Here is a 27210-nt window from a genome sequence, read left to right as displayed (position 1 = left end):
ACTCCACGCAGCTGGGGGGCACAGATTTTGAGCACCCTGGGGTTGACACCATCAGGGCCTGGAGCCTTGTTTGAGTGGGGTCTCATCAGCTGTCTTCTCACCTGGTCAGCAGTGAAGCACACTGTGGAGGTGACAGGTGGGGGAGGGGTGTAGTCCTCAGGTTGGGAAGTAAAGTCAGTCTGGCAGTCTGGGGAGGTGTCGAGAGGGCTCACACAGGAGGATGGGGTGGGTGTAAGAAGGAAGTGAAGGAGAAGGAGGGGGGAGTGGGGAGTAATTGATGGTGGTCATCCAGGACAGACAGAAGAGGAGTCAGAGGGGGGATGAGCCAGGCCTGAAGTGCCAAATCTATTAAAAAACAGATTCAGTTCATTGGCCCTGTCAACACAGCCTTCAGCTCCTCTGCTGTTGGTTGTTCTGAAGTCAGGTTGTTGTTCTGCTGGAGTTTTCACTCCAGCTTCCTCCTGTATTTCTCCTTAGCCTCCTTGATTTTCACCTTCAGTTCCCTCTGTATCGTTCTCACCTCCTCCCTGTTGCCAGCTCTGAAAGCACTCTTCTTCTCATTGAGGATGACTTTGATGTCCTTTGTCACCCACGGCTTGTTATTTGGATAACAATGGACAGCCCCGTCTGGGACAGTGCAGTCCACACAGAAAGTGATATAATCTGTGATGCACCTCACTCCTTGTTATGTGCCTCTGGTGAAGAGTCAACCTACGACCACAATGAGGAGATGGTCAGAGGAGACATATGAGACACTGCAGGGCTGTTTTGAGGTGACAGACTGGCAGGCACTCTGTGAGCCACATGGGGAGGACATTTATGGGCTCACAGAGTGCCTGCCAGTCTGTCACCTCAAAACAGCCCTGCAGTGTCTCATATGTCTCCTCTGACCATCTCCTCACTGTCCTTGTGGTCGTAGGCTGACTCTTCACCAGAGGCACATAACAGGGAGTGAGGTGCACAAGGTTGTGGTCTGACCTGCCCAGAGAGGGGAGGGGAAGCAGCTGTATGCATCCTTGGCATTAGCACACAACAAGTCCAGGGTTCTCTCCTCTCTTGTAGAACAGCTCACATACTGAGTGAAATTGGGCAGTGTTGTTGCCATGGTGACATGGTTGAAGTCCCCGGAGATATCGATGAATGCATTTGGGTGTTGAGTTTGCATATGGGCCATGGCGGAGTGAATGACGTCACATGCCGATGTCGGGTTGGCAGACGGGGGATGTAAACAGCAACGATAATGGCATGTGAAAACTCCCTGGACAAATAATATGGCCTGAGCCCAACAATTCAATGTCCAGGCAAGAGATACGTTCCTTGATTGTAATGTGACCAGGATTACACCATCGGTTGTTGACTAGAACGGCAAGCCCCCCTCTTTTATGCTTACTGCTCTCAGTGCAATCCGGTCGGCCCGAACAGTCTGAAAGCCACTGATGGAGACGTTGTCATCAGGTATGTGCTGCAGCCATGTCTCAGAAAAACAAATCAGACTGCACTCCTGGTACTCCCTCTGACTCCTGGCGAGTGCTGTTAGCTCATCCGCCTTATTTGCCAGCGACCTCACATTGCCCATGATGAGAGAGCGGAGACACGGCTTATATCTCCTCTTCTCAATAAGTCTCTTGTCTCGACCGAGCTCTTTTCCTCCGCTGTTTCTGTCCTCCCCTGCATCCTCTGTGTTTGCGCGATCAGCTGATCTCTGGAGTAAACAATGCGCTGTGTCCCAGTGAGAGTAGTGTAGGGGAACTAACTTAATTTGATGTTGCATTCGTTGATAAAATGACGGGGCACCACCTTCCTCAGCTAAGGACTGCAGAAATTAACTGCTATAAAATGCTGATAAAATACTAACGAATGAACTAACAGTAAACCAGTCTGATAATCTGAAGTGTAAACTCTGAATACAGGGATCATATATATTCAGCTAAAAAGGACACTGTCTAACCACGACAGAAGATATGAAGTAATATGACATAACACAAAATAAACTTATGGCAACGCAATGGCAAAACAAGTTTGGCGATAGTGAGAAGTAGTTGTAAGGGGATAATATGGACGCGAATGTAAAGTTAATGGATTAAATGAGCAGTTGAGAGAATTTGGATAAATTAGCAGTATCTTAACCTCACGGACCAACTCTTATTTAAACCCGCTTAGCATGCCTACTTGGTTGATGACGTCCCAGTAAATTCTGCTCCGAACTAACTCGAAGTTGCCCAGGTGTTCGTCCGTGGCTCGATCTGCTCGGTGGTCTGGTGGAAGACCCAGGCACACCAAGGTGAAGAGCTGATGTTGGACGGTGATGTCTCTCGAACTGGGTTCTACGGTGTCGGTTACAGATAAGGGACGGCTCCGGATGGTTGTTAACCCAGACCAAGGATCAACAGCTGGCTGCAGGGTTTTGGTTCGGTTGAGTCCGTGAAGGATTATTTTAGACTGATAGTAACAAAATTGATAGTCTCTTCGATGGCTGGTCGAAAAGGGTCTACAAAATTATTATTATTTGACTAAAATTTACAGATATTAAAACAAAACGTGTGACTTAGAGAAATGAAAGTTTACGGCAAAAACTATAGAAACACGTCTTCTGAAAAATAAATCACGCTACTCGGTATGGCTTTTGAGTAGCTCGAAGACGGGAAAAACTTAAAGAGCAAAATGACTGTACAAGACTAAGACAACTAAGAAGTAACAAACAAAACTAAAACATAACGTAACATAACTTAAAACAAGACTGCGGCTGCAGACATTTGAATCTCGCTCCGGGGCGTGTCTAATGGGCAGGCCATCACTCATGTAGGACGGTTTGCGGCGCGCGATGTAATCTCGCCTCATGGAGCTAGAATTAATTAATGACTCATACGAGGGGCTCATCTGCTTCTCACTATGGTCAACCACATATATTTTAAATGACAAGTTTTCAACAGCATTCCAACATTGTTCACGTGTATTAGACAAGTATTATGACTAGATGGTGACATTCAACAATAATCAAAATAACAATTTCTACTGCTCATTCTAAACATATAATTTTCCCAAAATAAAAGAGTTGAGAGACAGACACTTATACATGTCCAAAGGGATTATTACTAGTACAACTACGTATTAATAATGCTTCATCAGGCATATTTGGCCTAACTGCTACAATGGTAGTATAGTTCCACAATTCAGACAAACTTTATAAAACAGTTAAAAATCACAACTTTCTCATCCTTCAAGTTGGAGGAACTGGAAAAACATCAACATTATGCGTACAATGAGTCCTGCAAGGTGAAAACATCAAAAGTTAAGTTTAACATGGAGATTTGGTTATCCTGGTGTAGTAGGAAAAGCACACAAACATACAGCACAAGTTGCTTGAGGAATGTCCAATTTACAACCTATCAGCATTATCTGATTTGTGGATTCCTATGAGGCATGGCATTTGTCCCTCCAGACAGTTTAATTGTCTTGACCCCTTAGGGGCTATCGGGGAAGAATTAGCATTGAGTACCCTGCCACACCCAGGAAATCTTTCTTTGTGTTCAGCACTGGGAAACATGCCACTGCCTGGACCTTTTTTGCCACTGGATGAACGGCACCTTGCCCAACCACCCGTCACCGTCACCCTCGCAAACTCACACTTTGCGAGATTGACAGTGAGTTGAGCCTGGGCCAACCGACTGAACAGGACCCGGATGCGCACATTGCTGGACCACGTATCTGAAAACACAACCACATCATCAAGATAAACTGTACAACCCTCCAGATCACCCAGAACTTTTGTCATCAGCCTCTGGAAGGTAGCTGGTGCATTCCTCAAGGCATAACATTGTAAGAAAACAAACCATTAGGTGATAAGAATGCTGATATCTCACGTGCACACTAAGATAAAGGCACCTGCCAGCAGCCCTTCAGCAGATCAAACTTGCTGACAAATCTGGCATGGCCTACCTGGTCGACACAATGTTCCATGAGTGGAAGGAGGAAGGAATCGCGCTTGGTAAACGCATTAACTTTACAAAAGTCTGTACAAAAACTGAGGGTGTTATCCGATTTTGGCACCATGAGACAGGGGGATACCCAGCTGGAAGAGGATGGCTCAGCTACGCTGTGGTCTAGCATATACTGTACTTTGGCCTCCAGACACTTACGTTTCTCATGGTTCATGAGATAAAAACGCTGCCTGACTGGCTGAGCGTCTCCTACATTTTTGTCATGAACCATGAGGTACATCTGTGTGGGGGTGTCGGTGAACAAAACAGGAAATGATCTAATCAACCCCAAAAGATCAGACTGTTGGGACTCTGACAAGTGGCTCAACAACACATGCAGGTTGGCTAGTGACTCTTCAGGCGGCCCTGCAGCACCCCAGGTTTGGGATCTGGCAACCCATCCTCAACCTCAGCTGCCACAGACTGAGGGGCATGGACCGCAGACACCCTCCTCACAAAACATGCTGCACACGCAGCAGGAGAAGACTGGGTCCCCGCACCAGAAGGACCAGAGAGACCACGACAATAATATGGTTTCAGCAGATTCACATGACACACCTGAGTTGATTTTCTGCGCTCAGGAGTAGATACAATGTAGTTCAGTTCAGACAACTGCTTCACAACCTTGTATGGATCTGAGAACTTCGCTTGAAAAGGTGATGAGATGGGCAACAGTGCCAGGACCTGATCCCCAATACTAAACTCCCAATGCTCAGCATGCTGATCAAACGACTTCTTCATTTTACCCTGCACAGTGGACAAATTCTGCTTCACAAGTTCCCCAGCTACATACAGCCTGTGATCAAACCATTAGCATACTCAATTAGATTTTTCTGGCGAGTCTGCCTCTCTCCACTGATCATGCAGCAGTGGCCGCGCACTGTATATCCAAACACCAAATCATTCAGGCTAAACGCGGTACTTTCTTGTGACACCTCTCTGACAGCCAACATCAACCAAGCCAAACCCTCCTCCCAGTCTCTCTCCATCTCCGCGCAGTACACACGCAACAGCAGCTTCAATGTCTGATGGAAATATTGCAAGGTTCCCTGGCTCTCCGTGTGATACGCAGACACCTGGTTATGCTTAACATGCGACTGGTTTAAAACTAGAGCAAAAGAGGAAAGGGGAGGAAGAGGAAAAGTTAGAGCCCCCATTACTCTGAATTATTTTTGGGATACCAAACACTGAGATGAACTGACTCAGAGCACATACCACAGACCTCGCCGTTATCGTGCGCCACGAGTACGCAGCTGGATAACGAGTGGCTTGACACATGACAGTGAGGAGATAAACCGCACCTGATCTAGAAGGAGGCAGCGGACCCACAGAATCGATAATCAAGTGCTGAAAAAGCTGGCTGACAGCAGGGATTGGGAACAAAGGAGCAGGTGATATGCTCTGATTTGGCTTACCAGTAAGCTGACATGTATGATATGTTTTAATGTAAGCGGCAACATCCATTTTCAAACACGGCCAAAACAAATGCCACAGGATCCGATCGTAGGTTTTACGGATGCCCCAGTGACCAGCATCGTCATGAGCCAGCTTCAACATGGACTCACGCAGTTTAGCCCGCACCACAACTTGGCCCTACAGGGTCTCCTTTAAAGCTGCCACTGTGAGGCACCCACTTTCTTACCAAAACCTCATTGTGAATGACATAACCCTGAGAGCTATCCCTCACTTCCTCCATGGGAAACACCTGTTGAAACATCCCACCAGAGAGGGATAAGCTTGCTGTTCAACCACAGGCTTGGGATCAGCACACACCATGGTGTGTGTAACAGCACATGCAGTAAACACCTCTGGGAAATTTGCCTCACTCTCGTCCGGCTGTGTCCGTACTCGTGGGACGGGAAAAACTACAGGAGGTGGTGGCAGAACCTCAGCCCGAACGTGACACCATTTCCCAAAATAGAGGTGATGCCATCAACCTGCAGTGCAGGACACACGCCAGCAGCCACCTGACCCTGGACAAGGTCCGAGTACAGCATGACATTGTGCAGCGGAACCTGCAAAATCTTTATGCCCACCCCCAACACAGGTACAGAGGACCCAGTATCACTCTCCTCTGAAAAAGGCAACACTGACTCCTGGATGAAAGAATTGAACGCAGTAGTGTCACGCAGTATCTTAACCGGGACCTTCTTCTCACTCCACAGACAAAGCCATTCAATGCAAAAGGAAAGAAAGTGTCCAGCCCACCAGGTAAAACACGTTGATGCACCCCTTCACACTCTTACCTAAGTACAGGCATTTTTGGCACAGACACAGCAACACATGTGCGTTTTGTCTGCGCCACAGGGAGTCTGGACTTGGCCTTTAAAGCGCAACAGTCAGCTCTCAAATGACCCTTTTTATGACCATAGCTACAGACCTTATCTGCACTTCTCATGCTACGATTCCGCAGCTCCGTTCTACCAGACTGAGCTAGGGAGTAGTTGCCATATAACCTGGCAGCCTCCGCAAAAACATTGCGAGTGCGCCGCTCACCAAAATGATGCCCATAGCTTTGACTCTCAGAAAAAGATAAGGATGAATAGGCCTCCTGCGCTCTCCCAGTCAGAGCGCACTGCAGCATTAAAGTGCGCGCAGACTCTGGCCCCTTCCTAGTCTCAGCAACACGCTGAGACAAAAATGTCTCTGGATCCCCCTCATTAAATTTTGGTAACAAACGCAAATTACCCAGCACATTGAAACACTCGTCCAAGCGCTCAGGCAGGGATGGGGAGGTCTCCAGCTCCACAGAACCATCTGAAATAAGCTTACCACTTTTAATCAGATCAAGCCTGTATTGCTGCAGAGACAACTTTGTCTGCTCCATCTGGAAACAGAGCTTCCCCACCACTAACTGCTTTTCAATTTCCGTGTTTCATTTTATCATGCTCCACCTGTAGCATTTTGCAGCTGAAGAGACAGTTTTCTGTTGGTGAAGACAATACCAGAGCGACTAGGAGAGTGATTAGTGGACATTCATCAAGTGGACACAAACACAACTCCAAATGAATGCTAATATTGCTCTGAATCTGCATGCAAGGTTTGAAAGGTGATACTATTTTCTGCTCCCCAGTGAAAAAAAGTTAAGAAATCTGAATGAAAGATCTTATGACAAAACAAAGAACATCTCACACAGTACATGGGTGGTTAACGTTCAAATATGATCAGACGAAACAGGTTTATCAACATCTAGCTATTTTTTAAAATTGTTTGTCTGGCAAGATTGTAAACATAACATGCATGTGTGAGTAAGAACACAATTCTTTTTTTTTTTTTTGAACATTGAACAGTTGGTCCCCACATTCTTAGACAGTTGTTATATCTGATAATTTGAAGAAAATAGATGGATGGAGGTCAGCTGTCCTGAGTCAGTACTATATCTTTTGCCAATATGGACATTTTGATGCAGATTTATTTCTTCAAATAACAAATTCAGGTTTTGCTGCCTTGTGAAGTGTACAGCATGTGTTCTCTGACTTCATTCTAGTTAAGTTATTAGTGTAAAACATGTATACATGCACAATATGGTCTTTTCAGACTTCCTCTGAGCAGTGTTTGCAGATCATTGCATTGCAGATCTTTTCCTTAATTCGTGTGAGAATTATCCAGTCCTGAAAACCACTTTTAAGCCACATCAGTCTTCTTTGTCTCCTCATCCAGGGGCCTGTCCCTACACACCTGTGTTTCACTTAGAAACCCTCTGTGACTAATGCTGCGTCACAATAACTCCCCTAATCATAGTGACCAGCACACACTCACTCAGACACAAAAAAGATTTGGAGATTGTCATGTAATTTTGTAGCTTGTGCATGGGTAAACAGCTGCTCTTCAGCCAACATGGGACCTCAAACGAACCCAACTTCATTTTTTTATCATAGTTAATTCAGGTGGTAGAAAAAGGTCTAGGATTTGGGGATGCTACAAAATCTAGGTGTGAATATATTTATAAGTATTTCTGATAAAAAAAACATTTGGGGATAGGGCTTGTTAGGTATGATTTTGTATTGAATGACAGCAATACAAAATTTATTATGTTTATGATAAATTTATGATGTTTCATAAAGCAAGCATAAATAGCCATTTGTTGTGCCAACATCCATTTAGTCTCTGTCTCCAAGCATTACAGCTTCATCTCAGGTTTATCCAGTGTTACAATCAACCAGCCATTATTCCCCCATATCCTCCCCAGCAGACCCTTGGCACTGATGTACTCTGAATTAGGGGTGGGTATTGCCAAGGACCTCATGATACGATACGCATCACGATACTTGAGTATGATATGATATTGCGATATCCATTCATCCATTTTCTATGCCGCTTATCCCTTTTGGGGTCGCAGGGGGGGCCGGAGCCTATCTCGGCTGTCAACGGATGAGAGGCGGGGTACACCCTGGACCGGTCGCCAGCCGATCGCAGGGCACAAACACACAACCATTCACACTCACACCTAGGGGCAATTTTAGAGTCACCAATCAACCTAATAAGCATGTTTTTGGTCTGTGGGAGGAAGCCGGAGTACCCGGGGAGAACCCACGCATGCACGGGAAGAACATGCAAACTTCACACAGAAAGGCCCGACCCGGGAATCGAACCGGCGACTTTCTTGCTGTGAGGCACGCGCACTACCTGCTGCGCCACCATGCAGCCCATTGCAATATTCAAATTTTGCAATATATTGCAATATTCAACGGAGTTCACTGAAAAATGTAAAAGGCATTATGCATCTTAAAAACTGAGTTGTATGTACATCAGATGATAGTGATCATTCATGGGACAAATTGAGTCAAAACAATGTAATTCAAATTACCCATGCCATTTTATTGTAACTATACAAGTGCAAGTTACAACATATTTGCATGAACAACATGAGCTGAGCTAATATGTCGGGTTGGTTTCTTGCTAAATGAGTTCGCAAGTTTGTTGTGTTACCCGTTTATCTAATGGGAGCGAAAAAGTGTTTGCAAAGAGAATACTCCTTGTCCAGCTCACTGTGTGTTTCTCCTTTTCTTTGGAATCCAAAGTACCACCAAACATCTGCCTTAAAGTTCGAGGGCATGTGCAACCGCCTGGGGAAAAAAAGAGAAGAAGAAGAAGAGTGCCTTGCAGTGTGGTAGCGGTACAGCGACACCCCGGGGAAGTTGTGCTGGACTTGCAACCCGTCTGAAATATGATTTATTAATTGAAAAAATATCGATATTCAAAATTTGAATACTGATACCGATAAATTTGATACTGAATCGGAAGACAAAGTATTGTGATATATTGCCATATCGATATTTTTGCCCACCCCTACTCTAAATAACTTAGATTTTTATCTTTCTCAAGTATCTGCAAGGTATTTCAGTCACATAAGTGCTTCTAAATTAACTGGAAAAATACTAACTTATCTTCAGATTACTAAAATCTAAAATATATGTAAAACATTATGTAGGAGAACAAGAGACCTCTATTTAACCTTTGCCTCCCACAGTCCTTTATGAGAACTGGAAAGCAAAGACATTTCAACAACTACAAAGGGTTACCTATCACTTAAACTGTTTTCATGGAGATGTTAATTCTTTCTTCCAGCTCCACACCAGATGAAGACATTAAAACCATCAAGATGGATAGTTAACAGGTCTCAAGAGGCCCCAAGACCCAGATATCATTGACAAGTTATAAATTGGACATTCCTGTAGCAAACTGTTCTGTGTGTCTGTGTGCTTTGTTTTCTACCACATCAGGATAATGCAAATGATATGTTTGATTCAACTTTGGATGTTCCCACAGCTCTAAACTCACAATTTGCATGGTACCAATGCTTTTCCCGTGTTTCTAGCTTGTAACATGACAAAACTAAAACCCTCAGCCTCATTTCACTTCTTTGGCAATTTAGTTTTTCTTTAGTTCTTACAACATCAATTTTTGCTCGTCGGTTGTCTTTTGCCCGCCTATTGGTGCATTATTGTAATCTTTTGTCTACTTTTGCTTGCCACGTTAAACCGCATAACTTTTTCAAAGTTCAAAGCCGAACTCTTCTTTTCCTTGACCATTAAAGCCGAATCACGTAATAATATTTTTGGAGACATTTTCAACCGGCCTTCGAAAGTATTCTCAACTTTATTATTAACGGAGAAGTTTTGCCATACGCCCATCAACCTCTTTGGACCGAAGTCCTGCAGCCAGCCTCAACCCATCTGTCTGGGTCAAATAGCCATCGAAACAGCCGCTCCTCTTCTTTTACCAACACACGAAGGCCCAACCCCTGAAGCATCTTTGTCCGACACTGGCTCTCAACACCGCCGTTCAGCTGTTTCCCTTGTCGGACCACAGCACAGATTGGACCCATGAGCAACACCCTGGGGTCCCCCTTCATGTCAGTTTGAGACACATCACCATCAGAGCACCGCTAGCACAGAAGTAGGCATTTTCCATGCTGCACTGAATAAGAGTTGATGTTGTAGGCTGTAACAATCTCAATTCTCATTTGACTCGTTTAGTCATTGATTCAAGAAATTAACGCTACATTTGCGTCCTCATTTTTCTTCAAAACTATTTCTCACTATTGTCAAACTCATTCCTTTAATTATTTCGCTATAGCTTCTTCATCCAGTCGTTTTTGTAATATCAGTACTGTTTGTAATATCAGTATTGTTTGTTCATATTTCATTATTCCTTGTTTATATTGTTTGGTTTGCTATTTAATGTCCTTTTACTGATGCCCTCTATGTTTGCTATCCACTTTTGCTGCTGTAATACCTGAAATTTCCCCACTGTGGGACTAATAAAGGTCTATCTTATCTTTGTGTTAGATCATATATTCCATATTATTTGTAGTGTCATTCATCATTCATATCCATTGTCATTATTGTGCCTAATAAATAATACTTTTCATTTAAGTCATTGTCAGACAGTGTCCTTTTGAGCTGGAAATAGACCATCACTGTATTGAGACCTTAGGCTACAGATGATGAGACTGATCTGCCATTAATTCATTAATTATTATTAAGTCAGCATTAAAAGAAAAGAATAAATAAAATCCTTCTGAGCTGAGGAAGGTTGGTGCCCTTTTTAAATTAACGAGTGCAAACATTAAACCCAAAGGTTTAATGACCTAATTCCCCTACAATTATTAATACTGGGTATGAATATTCCATCATTCCATCATCAAAAGGTAACAAGAAGAGGAAACAAGGAAGTATAGAAATGTGGAATTTCAGCTGAAAGGTTCTCTTTGCTTTTGTTTATGACAGTAGTTTTGTTTCTTTTTGCTTTTGTTACCGGCGCCAGACCTAGAGGAAATCTGGACCAATAGACAAGGTCCATAGGCAAGGGTGCACAGTGGATTAATTAGAGAGAGGACACAATTTGGCGTCTTGCTCCAGTCGTTGCTCATTTAATTCTGAATAATTTCATAGAACTATAGTACATTTTCAATTAAATCGTCCCAACTTTAAGTATCACCTTAAATGTTAAATCAGTTCAAATATTTAACAAAAAACAAATAGGGGGTGTCCATTTCCAAAATAAAATGTGCATGTAGCCTTTTTCAACATACTACACTTTAATGTATTTTTTCATACTATATGCCAGATATTTGTTGCTGTGTGGCTGGAAATGTGCAGTTTTCTCTGTAAGTTTCTAACACACTGTTGGTTTATGTCTTGTGTTGACATTTGTTGACAATGAGAAAAATACAAAATAACTGCATTCACATCTTTTAAACCAGATTTAGTTTGTTATGTTCACTCAAGCCAGGCTTATGACAATAACCCTATTATCTTTATAAAACGTTCCACCATGTGAATGAGCTCTGTTCAGATGGGTGAGTATGGAAAATATCAGATTAACATAATAACCTGAAGAATATAGACCATGTTTGAGTGATTTGTGTTTTGGAGCCTGGGGTCAGTCTATGTGAAGTACAGCTTCAGGTTTACACTCAGTGCTGCTGATATTTCTGTGTGCACTTTGGATGTCTGCAATGCTCTACACTGACTATGGTGACAATATAAAGAATACTTTTCCCTCTTTCTACAATTCATTCATTCTACCTTCAATGTAGACTGCTTCAAAACAGAAAAATGTGAACAGAAATAAAGCAAAGTGAGCCTGATGGAGATCTAAGTCTGAGGAAGAATAAATAAATAAATAAATAAATAAATAAATAAATAAATAAATAAATAAATAAATAGAGATGAGGGGAAATAAAAGAATGGAAGAATGTAACAGGAGTGAAAATAGACAGGATGAAGGAGTAAATGCTTTTCCTTGCACGATAAATGAAGGAGTGGGAGATCAAGCAGAGGAGAAGAAAGAGGGAAGCAGAGAGAGAAGGAGATGGAGGTGGGGGGGGGTGTTTCTGGAGCTTTGGAGGTTTCAAATTTCTCTTTTCTTTTGATTCTCTGCTCATGTTGAGACTGACTCTCTCTCTCTCTCTCTCTCTCTCTCTCTCTCTCTCTCTCTCTCTCTCTCTCTCCAGACCAGTTGGGCTTTCTGCAGATCAGTTCATTCCAGCCAAGCCCCAGCATGTTGTAGGTGGCTGCTACCAACAGGAAGACTTTAGTAGAGAAAGCAATAAAAAAAAGGACAAAGTGAAGTAAAGCATGGTCAAAGGAGGTAAGCATACAGAGGATGCTTGTGTCCTTTATTTGAAATTTTGAAGGAAGAGAAGGAGGGGCAGAAAAGATGTATGTTTGTGTGTGTGTGTGTGTGTGTGTGGGGGGGGGGGGGGGGGGGGGGGGGCACTCTTTGTGTTTTGTTTCATAGGGGGGGCACAGCCGAGTGTATATATGCTGACACATTTGTGTGTTTGTGTTTGTGTTTGTGTGTGTCTGTGAGAAAACCCATTGCTGAAGCTAAACTTGATGCTAACATGATGGGCTAAATAAAGCCATGTCTGTGATGTGCGACCACAGGATAGACCACTGTAAGTATGGGCTTGTGTGTCTGTCCCACTCTAAAAGCTCTCTTCACTTTTTATGTTAACAAAACACATTTCTACACTCAGAATTATGCAGACAGGAAATATTTTTTGACTACATTTGCAAAATGGATTACTTTCTGTGATATTCAAAACAATTACTGTTTGATGTTTTTTAGGTGACAATATTTACAACAGATTTTAGTAGGAGTTGATGTTCTTGCTTTACGAGGATAGAAAGCATGAATCACTGCATGAGGTTGCTTTGCCATTTCGTCTTACTTTATTTAATCTATATTTCTCTTCATGCATTGCAGAATTTTGTTTCTCATGTGTTTGTTACTTGTTTATATTGATTATAATCTTAAAAATCTTTAGAGAGGTTTTAGGAATTGGTTCTCAGCAGTGTTTTTATTTTTTATTCAGTTATTTCATTACTACAAACTACACTGAAGTCACTCATATTGTAGGGTGATGGAGGGAGAAATTAAAAGTATCTACAATGTCAGTGTAAGAATGTTTTATGTTTTTGTATTCTGGGTAAAGCTGCCCCTTTTCTGTACTTTGACTTGATCATACACTTCTCTAGTTTGGTCTCTGTTGTGTACACACATAATCAGAACATGTATTTGATTAAAAAGAGCAGTATGAGGGCAAGGGTCTGGTTCTCAGCCGCCCTTGTGGGAATGACACTGAGCTTTATTGCCCTGGCAGCTGGCATGTGCATGTTGGACAATCAGACACAGAGACCCAAATGTTGACAGGGGACACAGAGAAGCAGTATGCACTAAACTTTATTTTTTTCTTGGTTATTCTCTTTGGAGGATTACTGTGATTTATTGGGTAGCTAACAAATTTGGTTGCTTATACTGTATATATCAATTTATTACAGGTATATTAGCACATGAAGACAAATGTTTTCACAACACAGATTTAGTTTTTGTCTACTCTTAGTCTAGTCTTAACCTATGTTAAAATGATTCTTGAATCCATTCTAATGGTGTTTGAGACCTTTTCAATGTATTATTTGACATGTTATGTTAGCTTAGCATTAGCCACTGTTAGCATTGTGGCTAATGCTAACATGAGGTCCTATGAACAGGTTTGACTTTGATATGAGTTTGTTGTGCTAATATGCTAATGTTAGCATGCTAATGCTAACATACAGTAAAATGATTGCTAAAAGCATTCTAATGGTGTTTCAGATCTTTTCAGTGTATTATTTGACATGCTAATGTTAGCTTAGCATTGTGGCTGATGCTAAAATTGGGTCCTATGAACAGGTCTGACTTTTGATTTCGGGTTGTCATGCTAATATACTAGCACTAGCCACACACCCCGGCACACTGTATCACTCTCAAAATTTCCCACCAGGGGGAATTTGTCTAGTTATTAGTGATACAACAGCCCCACCTGTGTTCATTGCACAGAGAAGCAGTATGCACTAAACTTTATTTTTTTCTTGGTTATTCTCTTTGGAGGATTACTGTGATTTATTGGGTAGCTAACAAATTTGGTTGCTTATACTGTATATATCAATTTATTACAGGTATATTAGCACATGAAGACAAATGTTTTCACAACACAGATTTAGTTTTTGTCTACTCTTAGTCTAGTCTTAACCTATGTTAAAATGATTCTTGAATCCATTCTAATGGTGTTTGAGACCTTTTCAATGTATTATTTGACATGTTATGTTAGCTTAGCATTAGCCACTGTTAGCATTGGGGCTAATGCTAACATGAGGTCCTATGAACAGGTTTGACTTTGATATGAGTTTGTTGTGCTAATATGCTAATGTTAGCATGCTAATGCTAACATGCTAACATACAGTAAAATGATTGCTAAAAGCATTCTAATGGTGTTTCAGATCTTTTCAGTGTATTATTTGACATGCTAATGTTAGCTTAGCATTGTGGCTGATGCTAAAATTGGGTCCTATGAACAGGTCTGACTTTTGATTTCGGGTTGTCATGCTAATATACTAGCACTAGCCACACACCCCGGCACACTGTATCACTCTCAAAATTTCCCACCAGGGGGAATTTGTCTAGTTATTAGTGATACAACAGCCCCACCTGTGTTCATTGCAAAAGCACTTAACACTCTTGTTCTTCTGCGTGTTTCTTCTTATTATTATTATTATTATCATTAGTGGGCAAGCTAGCAGCTTGCACACTCATGTTATTTCCACTATTTATTATTCTTATTCTTATTCTTATTCTCTCTGTTTTTTTGGAACCTAACTCCTTCTACAGTCTTTCACCGAAGAATTTAATTCAAACTGTAAAAAAAATGCAGCTTACTTTGAATTAAGTTGCTATTACTTTCGGTTTTGATATCTTTAGTACTTTTTCAATAATTGATTTTTTTCCACAATATTTTTAATGCTGCAGTTGAGAGCGACCGTCTGTCACGTGACCCGCGCTCTAGCTTCAGCTCTGCTCACGAAATGTCTTTCAACGTCTTGTATTTCCCTCATTGTTCAACCTTCATGTACAATGTCTAAATAAAAACGTAGAGAAATTTGTCTTCTGTCACACTGTGGTGCTGTTATTTTGATATGAGTTACCGTTTCGGCATAAATAGCCTCTGTCTGCAGACAGCGCCGACGAAAAGCCGCACAGACAGCTGTGTGTAAGCGAGCTGTGAAGCCCCATCGAAAACAGAGTTTATAAATAGCGATATAGTAAAACCCGTACTAGATAGCAAAACACGGTTTTCACCAGGAAACTCTGAAGTCTTTGTGGTTTCAATCATGTTTCTACGTGAAAATATGACGACGTAAGGTTCTAATACAGTATTTAAGCTGTGATCTCTACTGATGAGTTTCACTTTTCTGTGGCCAAGTGGATAAGCCGTTCGACTGAAAAGCGAGGGACGCCAGTTCAAGACTTGGTGGAAACACTTTGCTTTTTTGATGGCTTACAGTTTATGCAATATCCAGCTTGCACACGCATTTTCTTCAGGAAATGCAATTATTCTAGTTATTATTATTCATCTTCCGTACAAATTTCGGTTCACTACTAGTCAAAAACAATAGCAAGCACCCAGGCAAATTATTCAATTCAATTCAATTCAATATACCTTTATTAGTCCCACAAGGGGAAATTCCAAATTACAGCAGCATCAGTAAGAAAAAATAGACGAGGTAGACAATCAGTAAGTATATACAAGTATAAATAAAAAAAGTGTGATAGAAATAAGTGTCTCTAAATTAGAAATTGTGTTTGCAGACTGTTATGTACAGATACAGATAAATTATCAAGATGAAAATTATAAATTGTGTTTGCAGACTGTTATATACAGGATGTATTGTACAGATTATTGCCCCAGATTATTATAATTATTATAATTATATATCAAAACGTGCGGCTCAATTGGACTCAGACTGCTATTATTTTTCTCTACAGAATATGTGAGATACATGAAAATTTCAAAGTAAATGGGACAAGGCGAAAAAAATGAAAAAAATCAACCTTTTTCAAAGGACTACTGCTCCGCCATACGTTCACCTAGAGACGCCATTCCAACTTTAAAACGTAGACACAAGTCTCGCGTATTGGTGTATTAATCCATGTTTTGATTGGTCATATAGTTTTTGATCAGTGGCTATTCAATGACCATGATCGTTTTGGGAGAAATTTGGACATTATAATGGGTGTGTATTGCACGGAATGTTCGTGCTAGAGTGGAGGAGATTAACTGCCAGAGTGGAGAGATGCTCTGAAAAGTGTCTGAAATTTTGTCTTTCCACGCTCCTCCAAACCACAAATTTCACTCTACATGTGTGAAATTTTCCCAGATTGTAGTGCCGCTTGTGCTGATTCTCACAATGTGCCTGGCTAAACAATAGGACTTACGATGTTTGACTTCTGAGCCTCTGAGTGAGGAGAGTACCTCTGACCTTACCCTTAAGGTCCAATACAAATCAAAAACAGGAGACAGAAGCCAGCCATTTTTTAACTCGCTCTAAAATCCGCATTTTTGACCCAAGCAAAAAAAGAAAGTGATCAGTGTGTACAGCAAAGCCTTGTAGCTCTGATGGTGAAGAAATTTCGGCAATAGGAGTTTTGTTGTTTGCGTGAGAAGTGTTTGTTTGAGGGGTGCGCAGAGGCCAAATTCAGACGTTTCTCAGACTCTCACAGAGCCAAAAGGGCCCATGACCATTACCGCTGGCCTTACAAGTTGCCGTGGCAACCTCTGAGCCTCAGTACTTCCCTGAGCACTCCTCTGCCACACACACACAAACACACATATGTAGCTTCAGCTGCAGCCAGTGGTGGAGCCAGGACATTTTCTGTGGGGTGGCCAAGATGGTTATGTGATCATTTTGGGGTGGCAATATCTCACTGGAAAATATAGAGGTATTTAGAGGACCTAAACCACACACCTCCACAATATTTGGAATGCAGGTAATGGTAGAAAAGATCATATAATATTCAGTGTATATAACTTTTTTTCTTATTCCTGCAAGTAAAGTAACAAAGATGCTTACAAATGTAGTACAATATACAGACAAATGTACTATGTACTGTTCTGAGAGGACTCTGGAGATGTTCAGCTCAGCATGTAGTGATCAGCTCAATCTCTTGGTGTATCAGGAATACACAGACATAATTTGAAAAACAGCAGTTTTTATGATAGCCTGATCAAGTATCCCTCAGTCAAAAGTTAGAGGAAGCTAGAGGATGAAAAGTCAAATCAAGTCAGTTACAAATTACATTACGAAGTACATACAAAACGTTCAAAATTGCATTACAAAGTACATACAAAAGTGAAATATTTATGCAGAAAATATGAAACCCTTAACCCTCTCTTAAAACTACACAACTGGAAGGATTTTCTCTTACAGATAAAATATCTCTTATCATTCATTCATTCATTCATTCATTCATATTCTTATCATCTCACAACAGCTGTAGTCTGCGATTGTTGTGGTTTGCACTAAAGCGATTTACAAAATCTTTCATGTCCAGGGACTTTGCTCGCCTGGACTCCACACTCAAAACACCCAGATTGCTCAGTCTGTCATCATCCATGGTGGAACGCAGGTATGTCTTTACCAGCTTCAGTGTGGAAAAGCTGCGTTCACAGGAAGCAGTACTTACAGGTATTGCAATGGCGATTTTGCACAATCGGAAGTGCTCATGGAATACCTCTTTAAGAGGTTCAATCATGTTAGTGAGCTCTACTATGTTAGAGGGCTTCTGTATGCCACCTGCTACATTCCTCTGTATGACTCTTTTCATTTGGTGCACCTCATGTCTGAGGTCGTCTATGTTACATGCATAAATAGTAGCAAATGAAAATCGAGCCTCCTCTTGGCAAAATGTAGCACTTGAAGGATTTATGGCCTGAATCCCCATCATTATTGCACAGTTTGGTTTTGAGAATTGTCTCTTTAGCTCACTGGGCATGATATCAAGCACAGGGTGGAATATGCTGGTAGGAAAAGAGTCCCTGGTCTGCTCAGAACACTCACCTACAGAAGACATGACAGTATGTCCATCTAACATTCTGTTCTGTTTTGACTTTCTTTTTGGAATAGATTCTGTCTCCACATTGCATTTTTCAGCAGTATTTAATACTTCTTTCCAGAGCCTTTCAAAGTGGGATTCATCTCTGCAATCCTGAAAACTTTGCACAAGGGCTTCAACTAGATCTACAGCTGAACACAAATCAAGAGAGGGAGACTGCAGAATGTCAGAGAGAAATTTTGCATTAACAAAAACCTTGGTGCATGTCACTAAAAGGCCAATGAGCTGCAGGTCAATTTGAGCGAGCAGGCCCCGTGCATCAATGCTCATATCTCCATGGTTTTTTGCAGCAACTTCCTCAAGGACACGTGTAATAGCAGGTAGTCTTTCAAGTACGGTACGACAAGCTGTATGCCGGCAAGCCTACCTTGTCTCACTCAACTGTTGAAGCTTTTTGCATGTTAAGCCACTTGGTGTGAACATAAGAGCCAGACATAAATACATATGGTCTCTGCAACAATGCAAAAAAGCAACTGCTTTGATTGTGTCAACAAGAACTAGATTAAGACAATGGGCATTACAATGGACGTAAAAGGCCTGCTTTGCCACATCCTTAATACGAGATTGAACGCCGAAATGCTTGCCACTCATTCAATTCAATTCATTTCAATTCAATTTTATTTGTATAGCGCCAAATCATAACAGAAGTTGTCTCAGGACACTTCCATATAGAGCTGGTACAGACCAAGCTCTCATATCTACAGAGAACCAACAATTCCCCCATGAGCAAGCACTTGGTGACAGAGGCGAGGAAAAACTTCCTTTTAACAGGCAGAAACCTCGAGCAGAACCAGGCTTTGGGTGGGCGGCCATCTGCCTCGACCAGTTGGGTGAGAGAGGGAGAGCAAGAGAGAGAGAGAGAGACAGACACAGACAGACAGACAGAGAGAGGCAGACAGAAATGCAGTCAAAGAGAGAGAGAGCGAGAGAGAGAAAGAGAGACAGAGAGACAAGAGACTCATGACAGAAGCACCGTCATACGATTGCCCAACCAGATTACTTTTGTAGTCCAGGTGCAGGAAACTCTCTTTCACAGCCCCATTATAATAATACCTCAGCACAAAAGAGATCTGTTCCTTCTTTTTTGTGTCTTTAGTTTCATCTACCATAACAGAATAGACACCACTTTCCTTGACCTCATTTATGATGGATCATGGTTACCAATTGCATCCAATATAGTATGTGTATATATATATATATATATATATATATATATATATATATATATATATATATATATATAGAGAGAGAGAGAGAGAGAGAGAGAGAGAGAGAGAGAGAGAGAGAGAGAGAGAGAGAGAGAGGATATATATATATATATATAGAGAGAGAGAGAGAGAGAGAGAGAGAGAGAGAGAGAGAGAGAGAGAGAGAGAGTACGATTTTCCTGTAGCTGCACGGTGGAGCAGCAGGTAGTGCGCGTGCCTCATAGCGAGAAGGTTCGATTCCCGGGTCGGGCCTTTCTGTGTGAAGTTTGCATGTTCTTCCCGTGCATGCGTGGGTTCTCTCCGGGTACTCCGGCTTCCTCCCACAGACCAAAAACATGCTCATTAGATTGATTGGTGACTCTAAATTGCCCCTAGGTGTGAGTGTGAGTGTGAATGGTTGTGTGTGTGTGCCCTGCGAACGGCAGGTCCAGGGTGTAGCCCGCCTCTCGCCCGTTGACAGCCGAGATAGGTTCCGGCCCCCCGCGACCCCGAAAGGGATAAGCGGCATAGAAAATGGATGGATGGATGGATTTTCCTGTATCTGCTTACTGTGTTCTTTAGTTAGGGTACTCATTAAAGATGCATTTGCTTTTTTCTCTCCTCGCTCAAATTCCTTCCAAGCCATCATTGCATTTATGTGAAACTCTCCCTTTACATGTAGAGCAAATCCTCCATCTTTGTATGTTGCTTTTTTCCAGTTCTTGTACCCCAACACTGAAGTAAATGCTGACTCGATGTTTGAGAGGCCAAAATGCCTGCATGCAAAGCAGTATGCAGTCTTGGCTCTGCGAGCATTCAAGCCATGAGTGTTTATGGTACCATGAGGCTTGAAAGTTTCTCCTCCTGTCACCATGGAGTGTTCTAGAAGAGAGCTTCAGATGTGGCTGGAGCAGTCCATCAGCTCTTGATTTGGACATGTCTATTTAAGAAAAGAAAAAAGGAACTTCAGTTATTCAATTTCAGACAAGATTAATAATCAAGATCACACAATTAGTGTAACTATTGTCCCATTCTACATCTAATGGATGATCCAGGCCCTTCAGTCTGCTTTAAAAAGTAATAGGCTTGTGACCATTCATCTAATTGAGACAGACTGAGGTGTTTATATGAGTGAATCAAACTTCAATCATCCATCCATCCATTTTCTATGCCGCTTATCCCTTTCGGGGTTGCGGGGGGAGGCTGGAGCCTATCTCAGCTGTCAACGGGCGAGAGGCAGGATACACCCTGGACCGGTCACCAGCCGATCGCAGGGCAACATATATACACAAACAACCATTCACGCTCACACTCACACCTAGGGGCAATTTAGAGTCACCAATCAACCTAATGAGCATGTTTTTGGTCTGTGGGAGGAAGCCGGAGTACCTGGAGAGAACCCACGCATGCACGGGAAGAACATGCATGACCTTCTTGCTGTGAGGCACGCGCACTACCTGCTGCGCCACCGTGCAGCCCCAGACTTCAATCAATCAAACTTTATTTGTATAGCACCTTTCATACCTAAAAATGCAACACAAGGTGCTTGGCAAAAGATAAAAACATGAAACAGTAGTACAATAGAAAAAAAAAAGAACCACCCATTTCCCCCCAAACACACCCACAAACCTACTGTACAAAACCACCGCACACCATGCACACACATACACACCCACACCCAACCACACACACAGACACGCACGCACCCCAACGAAACTGTTGGTGTAATAACATGGCAGGGCACTGAGGAATCATTAGAGGAAAAAAAAATCTCCTATGGGGAACTCATCCAATTAAAAGGCAAACTAAAAAGGTGAGTCTTGAGCCTCCTTTTAAAAACACCAACAGTCTCTGCGGTCCTGATGCCCTCTAGCAGGCTGTTCCAAAGCTTCGGACCACAATGGCTGAATGCCGCCTCCCCGTGGGTTTTGGTCCGAACCGTTTGAACAATTAAAAGGCCTGTGCCAGAGGACCTCAGGATCCGCAAGGGCTGATAAGATAAAAGCAGGTCAGATAAATAAGATGGCCTAAGACACTTAACTAACACACTTAACACATAACTAATAAGAGCACCTTAAAATTGATCCTGAAACACACGGGGAGCCAATGCAGCGATTCTAAAACCGGTATAATGTGCTCCCGCCCTCTGGTCCTCCTCAGCACACATGCGGCTGAGTTCTGGACTAATTGTAAGTTATAGATAGTCTTTTTGGGAAGACCAGAGAGCAGGGCATTACAATAATCTAGACGGCAGGAAATAAAAGCATGCATCAGTACCTCCGTATTAGCCTAAGAGATAAAGGGGCGGACTCTGGCTATATTTTTAAGATGGTAAAAACCTGTCTGGTTTTTAGAGACAGGCGCTGATCACTGATTGTGCAGACCCACAGTTCTCCTGCTCCTGGACTCCACATGTTATGTGTCATTGTTTTTTTCATGTTTCTTGGACGGGATGTAACTGAAATGAAATTTTCCCTCCTGGGAATTAATAAAAGGCATTCTGATTCTGAATAGTTGTATGTCTTTGTATGTTGCCCTGCAATCGACTGGCGACCGGTTCGGGGTGTACCCCGCCTTCCGCCCAATGACAGCTGGGATAGGCTCCAGCCCCCCCGCAACCCCGAATGGGATGGTCGGGTATAGACGATGGATGGATGGATGGTTTTTAATGATAGTTAAAGGGACCAAAAAGGTCAAAAAGAGGATGGAAGTGGCAATCTCGCCTACACAGTGTAAAATTTTGTCAACACAGTTTTCAAGCTGGAATTCCAAAATTCATTAAAAGTGCACAATTTTTGTTAAATTTCATCATCTTAGCACAAGAAATGCCAAAATCTGAGCAAAAAAATTTTAAATCCCCTAAAAGCCCCAAGTGTTTTCAATGTGTTATCTGACATGCTAATGTTAGCATTAGCCATAATGCTAACAGCAGCTAATGTTAACATTAGGTCCTATAAAGTTGTTGGTGCATACAGGTTTGACTTTTGATATCAGGTTGTTGTGCTCATATGCCAATGATTAGCATGCTAATGCTAACATGCTAACCTACTCTAAAATGATTCTTAAATGCATTCTAGTGGTGTTTTCAATGTGTTATTTGACATGCTAATATTAGCTTAGCATGAATTGGTTGAAATGTCTGAAGAATCTCATCATAATGAGACACACACTCTGACGGTAGCCCCTGTGGCACTGTTAAATTTTTGAGTGTAAAATCACAGTTACTGGCCAAGTTTTGCTTGATTTCACAGTAATCTTCAGTTATTTATTGCTAGATATCCTCACAGTAACTACTTGTAACTTCACAGTAATGTTACAGGAATTCTTTGTGAAATTACAATATTATACTGTAGTTTTACAACTGCAAAACCCACACTGTTAAATTTTTGAGCATAGAATCACAGTAAATTGCTGGCCAAATTTTGCATGACTTTCATATCAATCTTCAGTTATTTATTGCTAAATATCCTCACAGTAACTACTTGTAACTTCACAGCCAACAGTGTGTGTGTGTGTGTGTGTGTGTGTGTGTGTGTGTGTGTGTGTGTGGGAAATGCAGGGTCTGTCTGTCTGTCTGTCTGTCTGTCTGTCTGTCTGTCTGTCTGTCTGTCTGCATCTATGTAGCCATTCAAAATCAATGATCTTGCGCAGAAGGGTGCTCACTCGAGGGTTGATTGTCGTGCTCTTTCTGGATTGGAGCCCTTGTCTGGGTTGATGGCCAAAAAGCACCTGTTAACAATAAGCAAAGATAACAGTTTCAGTTATAAATAGATTTATGCTTTGCAGGCAGCATTTACCAAAGGTTCATGCAGTGGTAAATACCAGATCTACCAAGTTTGCAATTGCTAATTTGTGTTCAAATGTGAAGATTCTAATTGCGAAACACCATCTCGATAAAACGGAGCTGGGATTTGGAATACTTCTTAAAAACTGAATTACGAGAACTGGTATTTCTAGGCAGGTTGTGCTCTGCTCCACTCATAGAGCTGTGGTTATAAATGGTAATGATCGTTCTGTGTGTTACAATACCTTTGTATGAACTCCAGTGTGTAGGCCCCAATCACAGGATACTCCAAATTGAAAATGTAGAAGCTGCTGAAGAGTGCAGCCACCCCATGCACAACATTTGGGTGTGGGCCCATCACAACCTCCCCCTCATTAGACAGCATCCATGCTAAAGGCCTCATTATGTAACCTGAAATTAACAGACAGATTTATTAGGTCAGCTGGCTCACAGCATGCAAGTAAACATCCATTCATGTGAAAATCCCTATAATTGAATTTGCCAATTCAATTATAGGCCTCTGTGTGAAATGCACTGTAATAAATACAAATTAATTTCATTTAATAACAATCAAAATTACTGTTACTATTACTATTAATAAACAACTTACATCAGCCTTGAGCAAGATGTTTTCCTTGGGCACCTTAAAGTAGGTCAGTAGGAGAAGGAAGATGTAGGCAGCCTTTTCTGAAGCCTCTGGATCAAAGCTGGCTAGAACTTCCTTGATAACAGGTTTGTCTAGCTGCTGGCAGGTTCAGGGCCTCTTCCAGTTTGCTAAGGACAGCAATGTCTGTCAGGAGGCCAAAGTGGGAATAGAGTCCTCTCTGAGAGAATAGAAAAGGCCATTCTGCTTTGATCTCTGCCATCGCTGGTGCATGCACACTGTTGAGGTATCTGCACAACATGATGTAGGTCTTCTCCATCAGAGGTTCTGCTCTCTCTGCTCCACCCATCCCTTCCTGTGTGCAGACATGCAAACCCTTAATTTCATGCATCCTGGTGATTTCTTCAGCACTGATCCGAAAATATATACATTTTTTTCTTGTAATTGTAGCCCATTTTCACCAAAATGGTGGCCAATTATACCCAAACCATGATCAAATTGATCCTCAGAATCTCAGAGGGCTCGTCACACAATCCCGATTAGTCTTTACATCTGAATGAATGACAGGTCACACAAATTAACGTGAAAAAGCTAAATAGCATGCCTGTGGATATGTTGCAGTGTCGGTCTCCACTTCAGGCAGTTCAGCTGGGCACCACCTCACACACCTAGAAGTGGGAATCACAGGTTAACACAGTCCTTAAGTTAACAGTCCAAAGTTTCCAGACAGTGTGATTAAATAATGGTATTATGATAATATTGATGATCAATACTTTGACAGACTCATTACACTGGATAACAATCGCAATATCTATGTTTTGGCCAACTCCTACACATACCTGTACTGGTTAATAGGACCTCTTGCAGGCAATCTGGTCTTTCCTGCTGCTCCAGAGGGAATTCTTTTCTTGCTGCGATGTCAGGCAAGAGTGCTTGTTCTATTATTATACTCCACTCTTGTTTTTATTTGTTGGAGAAGAGAGCGGCAGCCATCTGCAAGAGCATCACCTTGCTTGCTGAAGTCAGCAAAACCTTTTGGATAGATCCTCACAGTGTTTTGGACAATGCTACTGTATGACACATTATTCGGGTTGCATCTCGTGCTGTATCATTTGGTCTGCCACTACATTTATCATGACTCTAGTGTCCTGTAGTGATGGTCTTTTTTCATTTTCCACTGCATTTCTAATTGCTTCTGGCATCTGGCTCCAGTTCACCTGGAAGTCTGCATTCCATGGCCTGCCAGGCTGTGAAGAAGAGCTTGCAGTGCTTGGAGAGCTTGAAGAGCAATTGGCCATGTGAAGACAAATTATGAATGAAGGTAGGGCAAGATGTAGTGCTAGAACAAAAGGCTGATTAAGTATACTCCATTCAAGTTGTCAGATTGTCTATTAGCTGTGCCAATGTTTTCTTTTCAATATTTTGAACACATGATGCATGCTGAAAATGTGTCTCTTGGATTGCACTTCCATTAACCAATTGAGATCTGCTAAAGAACTAACTTGACATAAAATGTTTCTCATCAATCAAAAAAGTTCACTGGTTCAAAGTGTCATGAATTACAATTCAAATTTACCTTGCTTAATACCATTCAGCAACTTCCGACACTGGATTAGCTTCAGGTATTTGACAAGATCCCTCTCCTCCCACAATGCAAGATCCTCCAAACTCTCCACTCCAAGCTCATCCAGCAGCATTGTCAGCAGGTCATCAGGGAGACCTGGTAAATACAACCAAACTGCTTCCTTTATAGCTTCCATTATGTTGTGTGTGGACAGGAAGAGCCAGGGCCCAGTTGCAGAGTCGTATGAAAACCGTTTATTAGTTGAACAGAAAATCACCTTATCAGGGAAAAACTCCTTCAGAGTAAAACAAACCAAAATCGCCACAGAGGGGAAAAAGTAGCAAAATAAAGAAAAACACAAAAACATGACGAGGGCGATAACTGACTCAAGAAGAAAAATGAAACTCAAAGTGTCCAGGAGCAAAGTCACTACAGAACAGCACAGACAACAACAGAAACGCAGAAACACGCTGAGACAAGCAAGAGATGGTTTTCTGGAACAAGACTCGTGTGATAAGAGCACAAAGAATAGTTTGGCACAGGAGTCAATCTGGAGATTGATTAGCAGATGAGGAGCAGGTGTGTCAGGTGAGGCTGGCTCCTGAGGAGATTGGTCCCCGCCTCTCTCTCACATGCTCCTGCTGACAGAGAGGGAGGAAAGAAAACAATGTTAGACTGGAATGAGGGAAAACACAAAAACCCAATCATGGCACATTACCTACTGTGATTTCTTGGTGTCAAACAAACAGTGTCAATATCAAATATTTAGGTTTTGAAATATTCCCTACTTGTCTGTCTGTTTGCAAATCTGTTTTACACTACATATGCTGTTAACAATACCAGCTTATGTGTGCTTCCTAAAAACCTCTTCTTCAATATTTGAAAAACAAACATCTGTAAAAACTGCAGTCCAAGGGGTTAGCCTAAAAACTCACCACTTAATTCTGTCTGTTCTCAGGTCTCTCCTGTCTCCTGTCTTTCCTCCGTGTTTAAACTGTTTCAGGAAAAGAATTGTGGAGAGCAATAACTGTAAGATCGTACACATTGTATGCTGGAAGAGGATAATAGTCCAACAGATCTTTGTGCTTAATGCAAACATAATCCTTTTGGGCTAAGCCTACCTCACAGTAGACACCTATGTAACTTAACTTTACAAAAGTGTGTTTCTCTGAGACAAAGTGGACAGAATCATGGGCAATAATGACAAGAATAATCTTTTCCCCATGAGAAGTCCTTCATCACTATTCTCAAGCAAGATGAACATCCCCTTTTTGTAGTCTATGCCTTTCACTGTAACATAGTTACAAGCCACTGCACACTGTCACTCAAATGAATATCTGGCTACCGATGCCCTGATATTGTCATTGTAATCATTCACATAAAAATCAGTACCCTTTTCTATCTGTATAAGTGGAGGAAACAAGTTTCCAGCACTCAAGTACGCCTGCAGAAGTTGATGTCTCTCTGCCAGAGTTTTGAAATTTTCTGGCACACTGTTTGAAAAAAAAGTATGTTTGAGTCCACAGGTGAATAAGTGGGCAAAAATGGATGATGAGCTCTGGAAAATGGCACAGATAGTGATGCTTCGGCCTAAGGGGGTCATTTGGGAAAAGCCTTTTCCTATTGCATATGTACTCTTCAATTCAATTCAA

General features: G+C 41.8%; 1 protein-coding gene across 2 annotated transcripts in view; it reads left to right on the top strand.

Moving 5' to 3' along the window:
* Nucleotides 1-27210, top strand: part of plekha6 (pleckstrin homology domain containing, family A member 6) — a 291763-nt gene that overhangs the window by 49549 nt on the left and 215004 nt on the right. For both annotated transcript variants that reach the window (XM_070959441.1, XM_070959442.1), the window contains exon 2: nt 12439-12575. The gene's annotated coding sequence lies outside the window, so the exon portion shown is untranslated. The remainder of the gene's footprint in view (nt 1-12438; nt 12576-27210) is intronic.

This window comes from Chaetodon trifascialis, chromosome 3 (genome assembly GCF_039877785.1).
Source record: "Chaetodon trifascialis isolate fChaTrf1 chromosome 3, fChaTrf1.hap1, whole genome shotgun sequence".
In the NCBI taxonomy this organism is placed as follows: Eukaryota; Metazoa; Chordata; class Actinopteri; order Chaetodontiformes; family Chaetodontidae; genus Chaetodon; species Chaetodon trifascialis.
Note: the sequence above shows the minus strand (reverse complement) of the source record. Positions and strands in the feature narration are given on the sequence as shown.